Source organism: Panicum virgatum, chromosome 3N (assembly GCF_016808335.1).
Source record: "Panicum virgatum strain AP13 chromosome 3N, P.virgatum_v5, whole genome shotgun sequence".
NCBI lineage: Eukaryota > Viridiplantae > Streptophyta > Magnoliopsida > Poales > Poaceae > Panicum > Panicum virgatum.
Genome location: NC_053147.1, coordinates 30,204,632 through 30,224,457, shown reverse-complemented (window position 1 = coordinate 30,224,457; position 19,826 = coordinate 30,204,632).

Genomic DNA, 19,826 nt, shown 5'->3' with positions numbered 1-19,826 from the left:
TAAATTAACAAGATTCCGTTTCAAAATTTTTTGGCAAAGTGATCTAAACACACCTGCAGTGACGACAGGGGAGCGGACACAGCAGCCGGTGATCAGTCGTGACTCAAAATCCATAAACCCTAATCTGCTATAGCTTCCAGGAGTATATATGGAAACCAAATTATCCAGGGAAGAATGGGGTGAACAGAAATGGGATTTCTTTTAAATTGCATCACATGTCTCTAAATTTGTCCCTTAGTTTCGTTTTGGTCCCTGAACTCTCAAATCGTGCATGTGAGTCTCTTAACCCCATTTAGTGGTTCATCAGAGTCTATGCCTGGTCCCTGCCACGCGTGTCGCGGTTTTGCAAAAAAAAAACTGCCATTTAGTTTTGGTCAAACCCTAGTCCTCGACGTCTCCTCGACTGCCCATTTAGCACATGAGCACTCTCGAGGGAACTTATTTGGTCGCCACCCCCAAATTGAATAGGGTTCCTCTGTTCCCTTTCGCTCCCCCCCCCCTCTCGCCATCGCGCCTCCACGGTGCCGCCGCCGCGTCCTCGACGGTGCTGCTTCCGTCTGGGTGCCATGCACAGCGAATCGAGCGCTAGGGCCTTGTCGGGTACCACAATTAGGGACACCCTAATTGGAGTACTCAGACTGTTTCAAAACGCAAACACATGTTAAAGCAACTGGGCCCACGAAGGCCCACGGCCTACTTCCAAATCTGGAAGAAAGGAAAGGACTCAAATAAGCCTAGCATGTGGACCATTCGCACCCCTCTCAGGCCCGTCGGACAATCTCCGCCTCGCTCGAGGGTAGTGGATCTACCCTCGAGCGGGTCACTCATCTCCGCCTCGCTCGAGGGCTCCCCTCGGGACCCTCGACCGCGCAACGCATCTCCGCCTCGCTCAAGGGTAGCAAATCTACCCTCGAGCGGGTAAGATATCTCCGCCTCGCTCGAGGGTAGCGAATCTACCCTCGAGCGGGTAAGACATCTCCGCCTCGCTCGAGGCCACCCCTCGGCACAAGGGACGAACGGCCCCGCCGCCCAACCGCTCGCCATACGGAGGCATTGAATGCCCATCACTCTTCCACAGTGCTCAGGACAGGCGGCGTCAGGCCGCCATTCCCATAGTAGCTGTGACAGGAGTCCCATCCATCACCTCCGGTCACTGCTCCGCCATCCCGGACGCTGTGGCGGCACTGTGGAACCTGCGACGCGGGACAAGATAGGCTCGGCACTATTCCCATCACTATTGTGCCAACTCCGGCCGTTCGGACTCTACCTCATCATACGTATGGCCCCGGGCCCACCTCCTGCTTGGGAGGGGGTCCGGTGTCGCCACGGGCCCCTCGAAGAGGGATGCCCATCACCCGCGGCCGGAGCCCCGGACCCCCCTCGAGGGGTCCGGGACCTCCACGTGCCTCACGGACCTCCTAATGTGCACGCCAGTACTCCGACCAGGGGGTCCGGGACCGCCGCGTGCCCCGCCACCGCTGGTGCACGCAAGACTTTGACCTGTGGGGCCCGCAGAATGCCACCGCTGGAGTACGCCGGACCCTGACCTACAGGGCCCACGAAACGCCGTCACACCACTTGCAGGGGCTGGCAGAACGCCGCCGCGATCTCCGCAAGACCAAGGACGATATCCAGGACGACTGCCGCGCCCGACGCCATGCCCCACAGTGTACTTCCTACAGTATTCGGCCACTGTACCCCGCGATTCGGGGGGAAACGACGACTTCCACGCCCCCACTCATGTGCGCCGCCCCTCCTTGTGACTATAAAAGGAGGAGGCGGCCTTCCTCTCGCTCTCTCGCTCTGAGGACACTCAGACACTTCTGGGCCTCAGCTACTGTGGTCACCTACATTCAGGATCATCGCCATACCCGACTTCTCTTCTAGCAGAGACCTGGGAGCTTCCCTCCCTCTCTCGCCTCGCTTGTACCCCTACTACAAGCACTCCGGGTGCAAGATAATACAGTGCCCTCGCAGACCCCCTTTGCTGGACGTACGACCCCGCGGGCGAAACCAGGATAAACCGTGTGTTACTGTGTTGTCTCTTGCATCATCATCTGGGACGAGGAAACACGCGGCATTTACTAGTTGGGATCCGGGCCCCCGGGTCGGGACACCGACAGTTGGCGCGCCAGGTAGGGGAACGCTGCGTGACATTTTCTCTCTCGTTCCCATTTGATTTCCAGGGATGGCGGGCAGATCCAACCCATACCCTATGGGTGTTTCGGATCCGCTCCCAGCGGGACACATGATCCGGTTCGGGAGTCTCGAGTTTAGAGCAACCGGCAACGGTTACCTCATGCAGCTCCTCTCGCCAGGACGCAACCCCGTCACCCCGACTTCACCAGCCCAGCGCAACAGGCGCTCGGGTCAGCGTTCGCGACAAGCACGCGCGAAGCGGCGTCGTGCGGCACGCCACAGCTCCCCCACGCGGGTTGAGGCTGGCATGTCGCAACTGAGCATCACGGCCGACGGGGCCACCACTTCGTCATCACGTGCCTCGGCGTCATCTGCGATGGCACCGTCACCTGCTGCAGCACCGGTGTCTCCCAGGGGGGCTCGACCTCGCCATCGCCCTTCCCCTTCGGGATGCGCAATGCTGCCACCCACGCGTCGTCAACCAGCGCTAACTTCACCAAGTATGAGGACCTGCCGGGTCATCATCTCCTGTCGATCCGCAGCCTCATCGCGTCGTCTCCTGACGAATCCTATCCCGAGACGGTGAGCTCAATCGCTGACGGCGTCAACTTCTTCATGAACAACTTCACGCCCGAGGAGGCCGAGGACTACTCTGGGATCCGCGACCCCGACGCTCTCCGCTCGTTCCAGCTGGCGACGGCTTACTGCCTCACCGGCAGACCCAGGAGCTGCGAACCGCACTCGAGCAGCAGCGTACCGTGCGTGGTGCACATGCCCAGGCAGCGGGATGCGTCGCTTGGGAGCGGATCCTAGCCGACGACAACGTCGACAAACCTCTGGAACTGAAGACGGCCGGCGAAAAACTCGTCGCTGCGGTCTATCTACTCCAAGCTATGCCCAAGCCATCGACGCCTTCGGGCCGCAACCTGCGCCACGAGGCACAGGAGCTCATCGAGCAAGCTGCCGTGCAGCAGGCCGAGAATTCTGCGTCTCGTATGCGCTCGAAAGCCCCGGAGCAGCCTGGTGGGATTGCGCACCAGGACCGCGAGGTTTCTGTGCACACACCACTAGCAGGGAAGGGCAAGGCAGCTGTAGCGCCCGGTGCGAAGGCACCCTCGGTGCACGAGCACATCGGCAGAGTTCCCGTAAGGGAGCGAATCCGTGACATGCGCGGGCATGCCGGCGACGGCGACGCCCGCTACATCATCGACGGCAGGAGGTACACCCCTCGATGGGGTGGACGCTTCGACCCCGAGCACGACAGGGGTGAGTCACCGGAGCCTCCGGGGACCCGGGTGTTCAGCCGGGAGATCCGAACTGCATCTTTTCCCCCGCACTTTCGACAACCCAACACCCTCGTCAAGTACTCGGGCGAGACTGATCCTGCAGTCTGGCTCAACGACTACCGCCTAGCGTGCCAGCTAGGCGGCGCGACGGAGGACGCGGTCATCATCCGCAACCTTCCTCTTCACCTTGCTGACGCCACACGAACGTGGCTCGAGCATCTGCCTACGGATCATATCCACAACTGGGCCGACTTGGTCCAGATCTTCGTGGGCAATTTCCAGGGCACGTACGTACGCCCTCGGAACTCCTGGGACCTCAAAGGGTGTCGCCAGAAGCCCCGCGAGTCCCTGTGTGACTACGTGCGACGCTTCTCCAAGCAATGCACCGAGCTCCCCAGCGTCACCCATGTCGAGGTCATCAACGCTTTCCTCGAGGGTACGACGTGCAGGAACCTAGTGCACGAGCTTGCGAGAAGCCGACCCATCAACACCAATGAGTTGTTCGACGCCGCAACCAACTATGCCGCCGGCGAGGAGGATGTTGGTGCCATCTTCGACGACAAGTCGAGCAAGCGCAAGGACGATGCGCCCGCGGAGGGCAACAACGTCAAGCCCAACGCCCCCGCCAAGAAACAGAAGCGGGGGAGGAAGGGAAAGAAGCCGGTCCCACCGAACCAGCGCGGGTCGGGGCAGGCAGAGGACTCCGAGGAGGCCTTCGCTGCCGCCCCGGACCGCCAAGGACCTCGAGGCCCCCCTCGAGGCGGTGGTGGCCAGTTCGACGACATGCTTAAGAAGCCGTGCCCTTACCACAAGGGCCCGGTCAATCATACTCTCGAGCAGTGCGAAATGCTCAAGAAATACTACAACCGCGTCGCGCGTCGCGACGAAGACAAGAAGAAGGATGTTGGCGACAAAGGTGGAGATGACGAGTTCCCCCCAGTGGAGAACGCCTTCTTCATCTTTGGAGGAGCAACGACGAACATGACTTCTCGGCAACGCAAGCGTGAGCACCGGGAAGTCCTCTCCGTCACCAGGGCCATGCCATCCTACCTCGATTGGTCGAAGGATACCATCTCCTTTGGCCGCGAGGACCACCCCGACTACGTCCCGCATCCGGGACGGTATCCGCTCGTTCTCGATCCCATCATCGGCAACACCCGCTTCTCCAAGGTGCTCATGGACGAAGGCAGCAGCCTCAACATCATGTACGCCCACACTTTGGAGCTCATGGGGATCGGACTGCCAACCCCTCGGCCAGATCGATCTGCCTGTCTGCTTCGGCACGGCAGCTAACTTCCGCAAGGAGGTACTCACTTTCGAGGTGGTGGGGTTTCGAGGATCCTATCATGCCATCCTTGGTCGTCCTTGCGACGCCAAGTTCATGGCCGTCCCCAACTACACCTACCTCAAGCTAAAGATGCCGGGTCCAAAGGGCGTCATCACCATCGGCTCCTCGTTCGAGCACGCCTACGAGTGCGACGTTGAGTGCGTTGAACGTGCGGAGGCTCAAGCGGAGGACGAGGCCCTCACAGCCACCCTCGACAAAATGGCAAGCGAGTCCTTGGACTCTACGCACCGACACGCCGGGAGCTTCGAACCCGCCGAGGGTATCAAAAAGGTGCCCCTTGACCCGAGCCACCACGACGACAAGGCGTTGCAGATCAGCGCCACTCTTGACGGCAAATAGGAAGTGGTGCTCGTCGATTTCCTCCGCACCAATGCAGACATCTTTGCGTGGAGCCCCTCGGACATGCCTGGCATACCGAGGGAGGTCGCCGAGCACTCCCTTGATATCCGACCCAACTCCAAGCCGGTGAAGCAGCGCCTGCGACGCTTCGACGAGCTCAAGCGCCGGGCGATCGGCGAGGAGTTGCAGAAACTTCTGGCGGCCAGATTCATCAAGGAGGTATTCCATCCCGAGTGGCTAGCTAATCCAGTATTAGTGAAGAAAAAGAGTGGAAACTGGAGGATGTGTGTAGATTACACTAGTTTAAATAAGACATGTCCGAAGGTTCCCTTTCCTTTGCCACGAATTGATCAGATTGTAGATTCTACTGCGGGGTGTGAACTTTTATCCTTTCTTGATGCTTATTCCGGCTATCACCAAATCAAGATGAGAGAGTCCGACCAGCTCGCGACTTCTTTTATCACGCCTTTTGGCATGTACTGCTACGTTACGATGCCCTTCGGCCTCAGAAATGCTGGAGCTACCTATGAACGATGCATGCTCCACGTTTTCGGAGACCATCTCGGGCGGAGCGTAGAGGCATATGTCGACGATATCGTTGTAAAATCCAGGAAGGCGGACGACCTGGTTGACGATCTCAGGATCGCATTCGATTGCCTACGGGCCAAAGGGGTGAAACTCAACCCCGAGAAGTGCGTGTTCGGGGTGCCTCGAGGCATGCTCTTGGGCTTCATTGTCTCCCAGCGGGGCATCGAACCCAACCCTAACAAAGTCTCGGCCATCACTCGGATGGGACCGATCCGAGACCTAAAGGGGGTACAGAGGGTCATGGGATGCCTAGCGTCCCTTAGCCGGTTCATCTCGCATCTCGGCGAGAAAGGCTTACCCCTGTATCGACTCTTGAGGAAAACCGAACGCTTCACGTGGACCCCCGAAGCTCAAGAAGCCCTCGAAAGGCTGAAGGCATCGCTCACTCACGCTCCCATTCTCACACCACCCACGGACAGCGAGCCCCTCTATCTGTACGTAGCTGCGACGACCCAAGTGGTCAGCGCGGTGATCGTGGTCGAAAGACAAGAGGAGGGCCATGCTCTGCCCGTCCAACGGCCGGTGTACTACATCAGCGAAGTGTTGTCTGAAACTAAGACATGCTATCCGCAGATTCAGAAGCTGCTCTACGCAGTGGTTCTGGCTAGGCGCAAGCTGCGCCAATACTTCGAGGCCCATCCCGTCACCGTGGTCTCGTCTTTCCCTTTGGGAGAGATAGCCCGCAACAGGGAAGCCGAGGGTAGAATAGCCAAATGGTCTGTGGAGCTGATGTGAGAGACACTCACCTACGCCCCCCGCAAAGCGATCAAGTCCCAAATCTTGGCCGACTTCGTGGCCGAATGGACGGACATTCAGCTGCCCCCACCACAAATCCAGGGCGAATGCTGGACTATGTACTTCGACGGGTCGGTGATGAAAACCGGCGCCGGCCTCCTCTTCATCTCACCCCTCGGGGAACACATGCGGTACGTGATACGTTTGGATTTCCCTACGTCTAACAATATGGTGGAGTACGAGGCCCTCCTCAGTGGCCTCCGCATCGCCATCAAGCTCAGCGTCAAACGCTTCGACGCGCGCGGTGACTCTCAACTCGTCATCGACCAAGTAATGAAGGAGTCTATCTGTCACGACCCGAAGATGGAGGCGTACTGTAATGCAGTGCGCCGCCTCGAAGACAAGTTCGATGGCCTAGAGCTCAATCATGTCCCGCGCAAGTATAACGAGGATGCCGACGAATTAGCCAAGATCGCGTCGAGATGGACAACCGTTCCCCCGAACATCTTCGCTCGCGACATCACCAAGCCCTCCGTCGAATTCAAGGATCCGACGGAGCCAGGCCCCTCCTTCACCGAGCCCTTCGGCGGGAACCGCTCGGCGGACAAGGCTAAGCCCATGGACATTGACTTCAGGACCACCTCCGCGGACAAGGCCGAAGTAATGGAAGTCGACGAGGCCCTCACTTCGCGAGACTGGCGCATCCAGTACCTTTACTGGATGATTCGAGGGGTCCTACCCTCGAACCGCGCTCAGGCGCGGCGCCTCGCTAGGCGGGCCAAGTCCTTCGTTCTAATCGACAACGTGCTATACAAGGGCAGTCCCTCGGGTGTCATGCAACGATGCTTCCCCATCCCCGAGGGCAAGGAGCTGATCCGCGACATCCACGCCGGCATCTGCGGCCATCACGCTGCGCCGCGCACCCTCGTGGGTAACGCGTTTCGGCAAGGTTTCTACTGGCCCACCGCGGTCGCCGACGCTACCGACGTCGTGCGGACCTGCGAAGGTTGCCAGTTCTACGCTCGAAAGATACACCTCCCGGCGCACGTTCTGCAGACCATCCCCATCACGTGGCCGTTTGCCGTGTGGGGACTGGACCTCGTCGGTCCGCTGCAGAAGGCGCCCGGGGGCTTCACCCACTTGCTGGTGGCAGTCGACAAATTCTCCAAGTGGATCGAGGCTCGACCCATCGGCAAGATCAAATCCGAGCAAGCAGTTCTATTCTTCATCGATATCGTCTTCAGGTTTGGGGTCCCGAACTCGATCATTACCGACAACGGCACCCAGTTCACAGGCAAGAAGTTCTTGGTGTTCTGCGACAGTTTCCACATACGTGTGGACTGGTCGGCTGTGGCACACCCACAGACGAACGGGCAAGTGGAGCGTGCCAATGGCATGATCCTCCAAGGACTGAAGCCGAGAATCTTCAACAAGCTGAACAAATTTGGCCGGAGGTGGCTCACGGAGCTACCCTCGGTCATCTGAAGCATGAGGACGACCCCAATGAGAGCCACGGGCTTTACCCCGTTCCTCCTCGTCTATGGCGCCGAGGCCATACTCCCCACTGACCTGGAGTACGGGTCGCCAAGGCTCAAGGCATACCAAGAGCAACAAAACCAGCGAGCTCGTGAAGACTCGCTGGATCAAGTGGACGAGGCTCGAGACGTGGCACTCCTACACTCCGCGCGCTACCAGCAGTCCCTACGAAGGTATCAAGCGCAGAGGGTTCGGCGCCGAGACCTCAACGAAGGGGACTTGGTGCTGAGGCTTCGACAGGACAGCAGGGGCCGCCACAAGCTCTCACCGCCATGGGAAGGACCGTACATAATCGCCGAGGTGCTCAAACCCGGCACGTACAAGCTGGCAAACGACAAAGGCGAAGTCCTCACCAACGCTTGGAACATACAACAGCTACGTCGCTTCTATTCTTAGAATTTCAATCTATTTGTACATCGTTTGTACCCGTATTTTCGATTTCCCAAAATAATAAAGAAGTACGCTTTACTTGTTTGTTTTTGGGAACCTTCCGGACCCTCGAAGGCTCGGATGCGCACGAACACTGAGGTACGCCTGGCTTTACCCTCGGCAAAGCCACGCCTCCCTCGGGGGCTACTACGGGGGGAACACCCGAACGTCCCCAAAAATCGCCAATGTTTTTCGAAATATTTCCGTCTCGCCCCTAAGTTTCTCGAATCCTTGGGAAAACGGACGCGAGGCTTAAGCAGCTACGATACGGGGCCGGCCGAGTCGTGGGGCCGCTGTTGACGCTCCTTAGAGCCCTCAATTACGTACCGCAAGCGCACGGATCGTGTGTAGGTTTTCCCTTAGAGTATTCCATCCAAGGTTTATCAATCCACGGATCGGCAATGAACGACCTAGAGTTTTCCATCTAATCTAACGGATCTATCCTAACATGAAGCATGAATTGCATATAAAGAGTAAACCTATATAAGATGTGAGTGATGTGTATAGGTTGATCTCATCCATGAACAAAGACACAACCAGAGCATAACCAAAGGGGTGACTAAGCCTATTATCTTCTAGTTGCAACTCCGGCCAAAGCGATAACCTAATCTAACTCGCACCATGATAAAGAGTCATCCTACTCAACATTACACGTTCATCCGGCCTTTTCCCTCCCGCATGCTGTCACCACACGAGGATAATACGACCGGCTTCTCATGCACCACAATGATGAATCCGCAAGACAAAGACTAATCACCACGATTAGATCTATTCCTACTAAGAACATATGCTAGCTATCATATGAACGAGAATGCATGCATCGAAGTGGATCAGAGTAGAGACAAGATTAGATTAACATCACCATTCAGTGTACATATGCCTTGATGGCATGGCTCCGGAACTCCGCCTTGGCACAACCACGCAGGGAGGCCATGGCGGCTAGGGGCAGCCTAAGCCATCTCCTAGGCAACGTCGAGGACTTGCGGCGGCCGTCGTCTTCCTCCGGTCTTTGCCCTAGGTTTTCGTCGAGTTCTGGGTGGATGGATGCTTCGAGTTCAATAAGGTGGGAGCTATTTATAAGCCGAGGAAGCCACCGGTCGAAGGGGAGGCCGAACCGCCTCAGAAAAGGTCTGGGCCGGCCGGCCCCATGGGCCTAGGCCGACCGGCCTACCCCTTTTCGGGCTTGCCTCGGTCTCATCTTTGGCGTGTAGACTCCTCGCATCTTCTAGAGTTTCTGTCCTTCACGATTGCACCCCTTTGGCCGTTGTTATCTTGGAGATATCTTCGAGGAAAGGATAGGATAGGGAATCCTTCCTTAAATCTTCATTTGCTTTGCTTAATCCCGAAGTATCTTGATCTCATCTTCGTGGGCTCGGTCCTTTGGGCTCTCTTGGAGGATGGATGTGCCTGAATGGGCTTCGAATCAACATGGGCTTTGGTCCTCCCTTTGGGCTTTGGCCTTCGTCTTTCTCCGTGTTAGCGCTCGATCACGGGCCTCGTCATTTCATGCTCCAAAATAGGCCAAAAACCTGCAAAAACGAAGTTCCTCCAAAATATATGTGCAAGTGTGAAAATGACCAATAATTAGGCCGGGGTTAGGACGATTAGTGATTTTGATATTAAATTCATGCCATTATCAAGGATAAACAATGGATAAAAGGGGTACTTAAGGAGCGCCAACAGCCGCCTACGCCTCCGGGATACGGCACCCCCCTCACCACCCCACGCCTACGTTGCTTATGAACGCGAAATTCCTCGCATACGTTTATCTAAGTCGCATACGAGAAAACAGAAATAAAGTAAAGAAAACATAGGCTCGAAAGCACAAGGCCTCGATGGGCCACGCCGTCGATTTAACGAAAATAAATCTCTTATATTCATAAGATGCGATTACAAAGCGCGACTATGATAAACACTAATCTATTACATGGGCTTCGAGGCCCAGATTTCCTACAGGCTACCATCCCCCCCCCCTTGCGGGTCTTCAGGGGCGTCGAATTCAGCAATGGGAGGGATGTCGGCTTCAAGCTTCTCGGCGAGGATCGTGGCAAACTCCTCCGCGGCTGCATCGGCTTCGTCCATGATGGCCGACGCGGCGTCCGCATTAGCATCATCGGGAACGACGTACCCCGACGACACCCTCTGGAGATCCATGAGGCCCGCAGGACACCGAGACGGAAGGTGCTCTTGGCGTGTTTGGCAATCCGACCGCCTAGCGCGCGCAGGCGGCTGATCACCGAACTGCCCGAGATATCACCCTCCCCCTCGAGCTCTTGACACATGCTCACGGCGGTTTGCTCCAGCTCAGCAAACTCCATTTGCGCCGCCGTGAGTGCGGTGTGGACTGCTTCCTTCGCCGCGGACTCGTCCGCCACCTTCTGCCTCAGCTCTGGGCAAAGGAAATCAACGTAAGCTATGAAAGGAAACAAATCGATGAAAACTCGAAGGTACTCACCCGTGATGTTCCTCTGTGCCTCCTCCCTCTGGGCTCGGGCGGCCTCTTCGAGCGAGGACAAGGAGGCTTCCTTCTCCATAAGGGCGGCCCCCACGTTCTGGAGGGCCACCTCCTTCCCCTCGAGGGCCTCGCCCATTTTCCGGAGGGTCCCGGTGAGCGCAGCTATGGCCACCTCCTTGTGGAGGAGCTCGGTCTTTTGCTGCTCGAGCGATGTCCCGAGGCGCTGTAGCTCGGCGCTCTGCGCCTCGGCTTCCCGAGCCTTCTCCTCGAGCGCCGTCCGGAGGCGTTGCAGCTCGGCAGCTTGCGCCTCGGCCTCCCGGGCCTTCTGCTCCGCTGCCGCCTTCTGGATGTCCCGCTCACCGGTAACCCGCGCCAGATCCTCCTCCAGCGCCTGCTGACGCGCTCCCAGATCCACCATTTTTGTGTTGGCTTCGATGTTCTTGAGCACCAGCTCGGCGTTGTGCTGCCCGAGCTGGCTCATCTGGGAGTACATCCGGGTCATCTCGGCGCTCTTTTCGCGCGAGATGTCCCTCAACCGCTATAGGAGGGAGGGCGTGGGTAAAAACATGTTAAGGACGAATCGAATCCGAGCAATTTTCAGGGGAAAGCATTTACCTGGCTGACCTGGTAATCCGCCCCCTGATGGAGCTGGAACGCGCGGTCGAGAGCTTGTAGGATCTCGCGGCCGACGCCAAGCTGCGTGTTCCAGGCTTCCTCCTCCTCTTGCTCCTTGCGGAGGAACTCCGAGGGGAGCCCGGACGGGATGATCGCCCCGAGATGACGCCCCTCGAACGTCCCAGCCTCGAGCACGTCCGCGCTGGCCTATGCGAACTCGACAATATGCGCGGCGGCGCTAGCCGCAGCTGTGGGGTCGATTTCCATCGAGTCCCCTTACTCCTCGCTGCTGTCCGGCAGCTCCACCGCCACCGCCGCGCTCCCTTACGCTGTTGGCACCGGCACCACCACGACGATACCCTCGTCCCGGGCCTCAGTGGACTCCGAGACGGGGGCTCCTTCCACCCCCGGCGCCCCTAGCGCCGTCTCCTCTGCGACGCCCTCGCCCTCAGCCCTCAGGGGCTCGAGGACAAGGGTCTCCACCTCCGCTTGGTCGGAAGGGCGCTCCTGCGCGCCCCCGCCAGTTTCTCCTCCCGTATCCGGTCGGGCGGCGCTGGCCGCGTCGCCCTGACCGGCCTCAACTTCAACATCTGGCCGGACGGCGCCACCCGCACCGCCCCGGCCGGTCTCCTCGGCGTTGTCAGCCTGAGCGGCTGCTTCGGCGCCGCCTCGGCTGACATCGCCCTCCTCCTCCTATGCTCGGGCTTGCTGGGCCACCTGGGCCCCTCGAGCCACGGCCACCCGCAGCTTCGCCGCCTCCGCCACGAGGTCCACGGCAGGCAGGGGCTGCGGCGCCGTGTGCAGCGTGCTGCGTACCCCGGTCTTGAGGGCCTTAACCGGGGCAAGCTGGACCGCATCCTTGATGACGGCCCCAGGGCTGGAAATCGAGGAACGCGAGTTGAGGACGACAGGATCGAGAAATCGACCAAACACGCAACAAGAACGAAACCCAAGTTTACTTACCCGGATCGAGCACTCATGCTCCGCTTCCTCATGGCGCTTCTTTGGGCCCGTGGCACCGCGCCACCCCTTGAAGGCTGCCCCGACAGCGCGCCCCTCATGTCGGCCTGGTGACTCGAGGCTGCCAGCATGGACGACTTCGTGCCCGCCGCAGACTCGTCGCCACAGACAAGCACCTAGGGTGCGGGCGTCTCCTCACCCGCCGCCGGAGGGGACGACTCCCGCTCTGCACCCTCGAGGGACGGACCCGCCGATGACTCTGCCACGGCCCTCGTCTCTTCCGGTGCCACCGGCGTCCCCTCGTCATCATCCCACTGGTAGGTCGGCGGGGAGCTCGCACCCGCTGCAGCCCCGTCGCCCCCCAGAGAGTGGTCCTCGGCATCCGAGGCCTCCTCCTCGTCCTCCTCCGTGGACTCGGGCGTGGCGGGCCGCGGCTTCCCCTCAGCGCGAGCAAGCTTGCACGCCTTGTCGTGCTTCGCCTTCCTCTTCCTCTTCCTCTCGACCATTGCCTCCGCCCCGTCCTTCCGCCTTTTCATCTTCTCCGCGTGGAGGCGGTTGATTTGGCGTTCTTCCTGGACCGGGGGCTTTGAGGTGCCGCACCTCAACCCCTGCAAAGCATGCCCGAGTTGGAGTCAGGAAAAGGGGCTACACAAGACACAGCGGATTTGAAATCAAAACTTACCAGAGAAATGTACCCCGTCTCGGGGCGCATCTTGATCCTCCAAAGATCCTCGAGATCGTGGGGGAACTCCGCCACTGCATACTTTGCCCTCCTGGCGGCGGTGGTGCGTGAAAGCAGCTTGAACGACGTCCTCGAGCCCTCAGCCTGGCTCCCGGGGGTGAGCTGGAAGATCGGCAGGGCCCTTTCCACGAGAGGGATCACCCTCTGCCGGTGGAAGTTTGCGATGACGGCCGCTGCCGTCAACCCCTTCCTCGCCAGATGCGCCAACATGTCGGTGAGGACTTCGAGCTTGTCTTGTTGTGCTGGGGGTGACACCCCCCAGTCCCACTTCGGCGGTCGCTCCCGGAGAACTCTGTTGGTGAACGCCGGGAGCGCGCCGCGGTAGTTCCGAAGGTAGAACCACCCTCGGCTCCACCCGGCGTTGTTCGTCGTCATCTTGCTCGGGATGTATAAGTTCTACCGGGAGTGACGCACGTGGAACGTCAGGCCACCAGCACGCGCGAACCGCCTTGGTGGGCCCCGCGTGCTCTCGACGAAGAGTTCGCCGCGGAACAGGTGGATCCAGAGATCCCAGTGCACTTCTATCCCGAGGTACCCCTCGCAGACGGCGACGAAGACCGCCGCCTGCGAGATGGAGTTGGGGCTGAAGTTGTGCAGCTCCGCTCCATAATAATCGCACAACGCCCGCATGAACCTGCAGACGGGGACGCCGAAGCCTCGCTCGTGAAGGCGCACAAAGCTCACAACGTAGCCCTACGGGGGCTTCGGCTCGGTCTCCTCTGGCCGTGGGGAAATCCACGCCGGCGCCCTCGAATTGGTGTTCCGCGGCAACAGCCGGTCGGCAACCAACAGCTCCAGAACCGCCACGGTCGCGGAGGATCTCCCCCACGGCAATGGCTCCTGAATGTCCGACATCTCTGCGAGTCGAGGGGGGATGCGGGAGTGAAGGCTCCGAAGTGGCTAAGGTGCTCTTTCTCTCTCTCTCCTTCCTCTTCCTCCTTCCGCTCTTGGCTGCGGGCTCAGGATGCAGGGGAGGCGGAGAAGGCGAAGTAGGATGAAGGCAAATGGCTAGGTGAGCCCAAACAACCCACTCCTTTTCGTTTTTATTTACTACGATGGGCGGGTCCGCCACCTCAGCCCGAATCTACCGCATTGAATGCGGTAGATTTCGCTGTCGCTGACGACTAGGCCCCACGACCGCGGAGTCCCACGCGCGCACACAGCAATAACTGCGGCACGGTAACCGGCGGGCACGGCGCGACTGTTGCACTATCCCATCCGTCAGCCGCCGCCCACGCCGCTTTGTCTGCCCGAGGCTGCCGCCTGAAAAGGCGCACCCCCACCGCACCGCACGAATCGGGCCATGTCGACCACCACCAGCGGAAGACCCGCGCGCGTGACTCGCGACTCTGCGTCGTTTTCGAATCAAGACGGAATATTCCCTCGGGGGTCCCTTACCCTCGAAGGAATCGCATTCCGAGGCCTTACTGATCAGGGGTTTGAAGCCTGGCCCGTCGGGAGTTCGACAGGCGCCCCAGATCGCCAGAGTCAGGGACTGCAGGGATGTGCCGTACAAGCCACCCTCGAATGCGGAGTTCGAGACATCCCACGCAGTGTTCAAGGCCAGTCGAGGGTGCCTAGAAGGGGGATCCCATCGAGGGAGAGCATCGAGCCCTCGGATCCTATCGAATGGATCCGAGCCCCGCCTAGCGAACCCTCGCGAGCGCTCTATGTGACGTGTCCATGGACCACGAGCCGACCCTTATCGAACGGGGCACGGACGTCCGCTTGAACTACCCGCTAATAGCTCACCGAAGCAGCCATAGCTCGCGGCCCGGGCATGGGTAGCATGGTGCGCTTCACCCCTCCTCCCTGCGGAAGGGCGACGAGGGTCGTAATCAAAGTCGAGGGTTCCCCTGAACGCCTTCACACGGGCCTAGGCTCGGGGGCTCCTCGCACGCTATGGTTCAGACCGCACCCTCGAATAAGCCGACGATAGTCGATTGTGAAGCCCTACGTGTATAACCAAATCCCCCGCTGTTAACGAATGCTCCCTTGATGGTTAAGCTGAACGCCGGGTCGCTGTACCAGCACGGAGAATGCCGAGGGCGGCTGAAAGAGTGCTATTGCCGGCCGAAAAAGACGCTGGACGACCACCCTGGTGAGGCAACCCAGTGGGACAACGTTTATAGCCCTTGGACGAGCATAAACTCTCCTCCAAGGCCTCGGGGGCTACACCCGCGGGTGCGCTGACGCGCCCCCGCGGAGAAACTTCACACGCATATTCGAGGACTGTAACCCTCTGCACACCCATATACCTTCTATCATGTTTCCCGTAAAGAAGAAAGGGGGACTTTATTGCTCAATGCAAATAAAGATTACAAAGGGTTACCGGCGCGAAGCCGTCGAAAGATACAAACACATTGCCACCTACGTGGCAATTTTCCCTATCTCGGGGAGGAGCGAGCGACGAAGAAAAGCACCGAGCCCCTGGCTGACACGGCGGCCAGGCTGCTAGGGATGCGAGAGACAGCCCCCGGGCCGCACGGGTCTAGCGGGATGCTCTCCTCGCAAGCTTTCTTCTAGCGTCTCCTCCACCGAAGACTACGCGGGGGGTCGAGCTGGCGGACAGCAACCTCCGCACCGTCTCCCCGAGAGCAACCTTGTTGCCGAGGGGGACGATGCGAAGAACAGCCGCCAGACCTGGCGCCAGCGCCACGGTCAGGCATCTCCATCCCCCTTCAGGCTAGGGGACATCGCAGGAGCAGCACCCCACAGGCCCAATGCTCTTCTGATGATCCCACTTAAGCTGAGGGATGGTGCGCACGCCCTCTCCAGTCTTCCCCCGCCTCTCGCAAGCATTCTTCTAGCACCAAAGCCTAAAAAAGCCAGGCCACCCCATCCGGGGGCCGGTCACGAAAGGCAAAGAAAAACATTACAAGACTTGGACGATGCTAGAAGAAGGAGCAGGGAGGTTGGAGAAGAAAGGGAACCCCAGGACCCCTATTTATAGCTGCGTCGGGTGCCAAGCTTCAAGCCTGTCGAAAGGCAGGGGCTTGGACCGCCCGTGACGGTGCAGCGCTCCACGAGCAAAGGATGCTCTCGGTTGCCACGCCGAGACGCGACCGAACGAAGTAAAGCAAAGCTGAGCCCTTGGACGCTAACCGGTGCAGTATCGGCTCAGGCCGACCGCCATCGAACGGCGCGCCGCAAGGCAACCAAGGGGACCGGGGCTAGACCCTGAGCGCGGGACAGCGCGACAAAAGCGCCAGCTGCCGAGCAGCAGGCGCCATCGTCGCCCTAGCCCTCCTCAGCACCCGGGCACGTCTTGTCCCCGGAGCAAACAAAACAAAAAAGGCGCGCGCCTCAAAGTACTCCCCCCGCGGGCGCACTACCCCGACCGACGAGTTGTCACATCCGCCGGGCCCGCGCTCAGGCGCGCCAAGCAGGTGCACGACTCCGACCGATCATGTCAAGGGAAAAATCGCCGAATTACTCTTTGGCCAAATCCCTTGACTCGACTAAAGCCTCGGGGGCTACTGTCGGGTACCACAATTAGGGACACCCTAATTGGGGTACTCAGACCGCTTCAAAACGCAAACACATGTTAAGGCAACTGGGCCCACGAAGGCCCACGGCCTCCTTCCAAATCTGGAAGAAAGGAAATGACTCAAAGAAGCCCAGCATGTGGACCATCCGCACCCCTCTCAGGCCCGCCGGACAATCTCCGCCTCGCTCGAGGGTAGCGGATCTACCCTCGAGCGAGTCACTCATCTCCGCCTCGCTCGAGGGTAGCGAATCTACCCTCGAGCGGGTAAGCCATCTCCGCCTCGCTCAAGGCCACCCCTCGGCACAAGGGACGAACGGCCCCGCCGCCCAACCGCTCGCCATACGGAGGCATTGAATGCCCATCACTCTTCCACAGTGCTCAGGACAGGCAGCGTCAGGCCGCCATTCCCACAGTAGCTATGACAGGAGTCCCATCCATCACCTCCGGTCACTGCTCCGCCATCCCGGACGCTGTGGCGGCACTGTGGAACCTGCGACGCGGGACAAGATAGGCTCGGCACTATTCCCGTCATTATTTTGTCAACTCCGGCCGTTCGGACTCTACCTCATCATACGTATGTAAGGCTGGACGAAAAACTCGTAACTCGCTAGCTCGCTCGACTCGCTCGTTAGTAGCTTGGCTCGAGCTCGACTTGTTTTATAATGAGCCAGCTCGTTTTATAACATGTCAGCTCGCTTTATAATGAGCCAGCTCGAGCTGGCTTGCGAGCTGCTCGCGAGCCATAACGAGCCAAGATAAATAACAAATATTGTATAAATTAATAGAAACGATCAACGAATAATGATTGATCATGGTCAAGGATGATAATATACTTATATTTTTCATTGTAAAATTCACATTATTTTATTTATTTTCGTTTTAAATATGCATGTGATGTGTTTTTAACAGATTTACGGTTATCATCTCTATGTAAATATTTTTATACTCTGGCTCGCGAGCCAAACGAGCTAGCTCGAGCCACTAACGAGCCGAGCCGAGCTAGCTTTCTGGCTCGTTTGTATAACGAGCTATAACGAGTCAAGCCATAACGAGCCGAGCTATAACGAGCCGAGCCACTAACGAGCCGAGCTGGCTTGATATCCAGCCCTATACGTATGGCCCCGGGCCCACCTCCTGCTTGGGAGGGGGTCCGGTGTCGCCACGGGCCCCTCGAAGAGGGATGCCCATCACCCGCGGCCGGAGCCCCGGACCCCCCCCCCCTCGAGGGGTCCGGGACCTCCACGTGCCTCCCGGACCTCCTAATGTGCACGCCAGTACTCCGACCAGGGGGTCCGGGACCGCCGCGTGCCCCGCCACCGCTGGTGCACGCAAGACTTTGACCTGCGGGGCCCGCAGAATGCCACCGCTGGAGTACGCCGGACCCTAACCTACAGGGCCCACGAAACACCGTCACACCACTTGCAGGGGCTGGCAGAACGCCGTCGCGATCTCCGCAAGACCAAGGACGATATCCAAGACGACTGCCGCGCCCGACGCCATGCCCCACAGTGTACTTCCTACAGTATTCGGCCACTGTACCCCACGATTCGGGGGGGGGGGGAAACGACGACTTCCACGCCCCCACTCATGTGCGCCGCCCCTCCTTGTGATTATAAAAGGAGGAGGCGGGCTTCCTCTCGCTCTCTCGCTCTGAGGACGCTCAGACACTTCTGGGCCTCAGCTACTGCGGTCACCTACATTCACGATCATCGCCATACCCGACTTCTCTTCTAGCAAAGACCTGGGAGCTTCCCTCCCTCTCTCGCCTCACTTGTACCCCCTACTACAAGCACTCCGGGTGCAAGATAATACAGTGCCCTTGCACACCCCCTTTGATGGACGTACGGCCCCGCGGCCGGAACCAGAATAAACCGTGTTACTGTGTTGTCTCTTGCATCATCATCTGGGACGAGGAAACACGCGGTATTTACTAGTTGGGATCCGGGCCCCCGGGTCGGGACACCGACAGGCCTCGAATCCCGGTCACCTCCCACTCATCTGGTGCACGAAATACGGAGGGGCAAAAGTCATGCAGCGCCGGTCGCGAAAGGAGTGGAGCAAAGGGCGAGTCTTCTTTTGTTGTCTGTTCTACAAGGTGAGTGATTATTCCTCGGCAATGCGGGTTTCTGGTGAAGGCTGTGCTGAACTTGTTTGTTACCCTCATCAAGTGAAAGAAACAAGTTCATCAGTAATGGAAGCTATTTGAAAATGTATCCGAGAATCAGTAGCAAGTGCAGGAGTACTGTATGTGTAGCTATGTATGCAGTGCAATGTATGAACTCTTTTGTTCAGCTAATGGAACATCATCTTATTCTCTTTGCAATGTCATTCATTGTCTCATGAAGTGATAGCACACAGTGAGCCGGATTAACCATCCATTCATTGTGGCTTGCAATCTGTCATTGTTTTCAGATTTTGACTACAATAAGTTGAGCACAAGAGATTTGGACCATATTGTTTGGAAAACAAAATAGTAGATGTGGGCATATCCTATCCTAGCTTTCCCATATGATCTACACAAAAGAGAACTCTGTGCTATACAAAAGCTCCATAGATGGCCTAGACAAAAGCATGCACCCTGGCTGTACAAAAGCATGATTCTTCCTTCCTAGCTATCCTAATCCTTCCTTGCTGCAGTTGCTTTCTTCTTCCTTCCTGTTGTTGGCTGCTTCTTCTTTTCTGGTGCTAGGTTCTTTCTTGGCTTCCTTCCTGCTGCTGCTTCTTTTCTGCACTCGGATTCGAGGCCAACGCGCTCGATTCGCTGTGCATGGCACCCGGACGGAAGCAGCACCATCGAGGACACAGTGGCGGGAAGGGGGAGGGAGCGAAAGGGAACATAGGAACCCTATCCGATTTGGGGGTGGCGACCAAATAAGTCCCCTGGAGAGGGCTAATGTGCTAAATTGGCAATCAAGGAGACGCCGAGGACTAGGGTTTGACCAAAACTAAATGGCAGAGGTTCCTTTGCAAAACCACGACACGCGTGGCAGACCACGTCGGCAAAGGGTGCTGTGCTAGCAGGTTTTGGACTGCTGATGAACCACTAAACAAGGTTAAAGGACTCACATGCACGATTTGAGAGTTCAGGAATCCAAGCGAAACAAGGGATAAGTTTGGAGACCTGGAATGCAATTTACTCTTTCTTCTATAGTCCTATCAAGACT